At 47.1% G+C, this 1,605-nt stretch overlaps 1 pseudogene; it reads right to left on the bottom strand.

Annotated features, from left to right (window-relative positions):
• LOC110255387 lies at positions 274 to 1,217 on the bottom strand (annotated as a pseudogene).

Consider the following 1,605-nt stretch of genomic DNA (forward strand, 5'->3'; position numbering starts at 1 on the left):
TGAATTGAATATTACTGAGTTAGACACAACTACCAGAGAGCAACCTGTTCACTCTGCAAAGAATAAGCTATGACTATCTCTATGGACCCACAGGCACTGCTTTCAGATGGATTAGAGAGCAAGTCCCATAGGCTCAGCTAGAGTCCCAGAGCTCATAGCTAAATGAGCCATTTTCCCTAGTGACTCAGTTCCAGTTCTCTTGTGCACTGCCACCAAAGCACATCTCATGGAGGATCAAAATTTCTAAGAAACCAGTCCCTGCCATCCCCCTAATCATTTCTGCTTTTTAAACAACATGTAAACTACTTGGTCTCGTATCTGTTTCGTCTTGACCCCATAAATGATGGGATTCAGCATAGGTGGAGCAAGCATGCTGACGTTGGCCAGCAGGATATGGACGTGTAGTGGGATGTGGCGTCCAAAGCGCTGAGTGAGGACCGAGAAGATCCCAGGCCCATAAAAAAGGATGATGACGCAGACGTGGGAGACACACGTGTTGAGAGTTTTGTGGCGGGCTTCTTGGGAAGGGATGTGGAAGACAGCACGGAGAATCAGACCATAGGAAGCAAAAATGAGGATAATATCAGGATCACGGTTGACATCAAGACAAAAAATCCGTACCAGATGTTCACTCGAATGTCATCACAGGCGAACTTGGCCAAGCCGATGTGTTCACAGAATGTATGTGGGAGGACGTTATTTCTGCAAAAAGTCAGCCTCTTCAGAAGAAATATCATGGGGAAGATCGTGCAATGTGCTCTCAAGAAAACAGCCACACCAATTTTCCCTATCAGAGAGTGGGTGAGTATCATAGTGTACCTCAACGGGTAACATATTGCAACATAGCGGTCAAATGCCATAACCAGCAAGACGCCGGACTCAGAAATAAAGGAGGAGTGCTGGAAGTAGAGCTGGGCAATGCAGCCATTAAGAGAGATTTCCCTGCTCTTGCACCAGAAAATGGCCAATGCCTTGGGTTCTGTGGTTGTGGCAAAGACCATGTCCACGGCAGCCAGCATACAGAGGAAGAGATACATCGGTTCGCGGAGACTGCTCTTGATGAGGATGATGGCGATGAGCAGACCATTTCCAAGGAGGGCAGAGACGTAGGAGATGAAGAAGGGGATGGAAATCCACGTGTGCAGGTCTTCTCGGCCTGGAATGCCCAGCAGGTAGAAGGCCACGTGGCTAGCACCAGTGTGGTTGAAGCTAGACATCCCTGAGGCAGGCTAGCGTGGGCTTACCTTTAACTTCCCCTAATAGACACAGAGAAATACGGGTTATGTAAATGTTTGCCTTGGGCTGTCTGATTAAATATATCAGACTAAATGTCAGCATTTACCACTATTTCCTCTTCATAGCTGCTAAATGTCAGTAAAATAACAAAGACATCATAAGCATAAACAAACAGAAGAAAAGGTGAGAGCAGAAAAGTGGCAACATTTTTTTTTTTTTGGCCATGCCCAAAGCATATAGAAGTTCCTGGGCCAGCGATCAAATCCAAGCCACAGCTGCTACACATGCCACATCTATAGCAACTCAGATCCTTAACCCACGGAACCAGGCCAGGGATCAAACCTGCACCTCAGCAGCACCCAGCGCCAC

The sequence above is a fragment of the Sus scrofa genome, chromosome 9 (assembly GCF_000003025.6).
Source record: "Sus scrofa isolate TJ Tabasco breed Duroc chromosome 9, Sscrofa11.1, whole genome shotgun sequence".
Classification (NCBI taxonomy): domain Eukaryota; kingdom Metazoa; phylum Chordata; class Mammalia; order Artiodactyla; family Suidae; genus Sus; species Sus scrofa.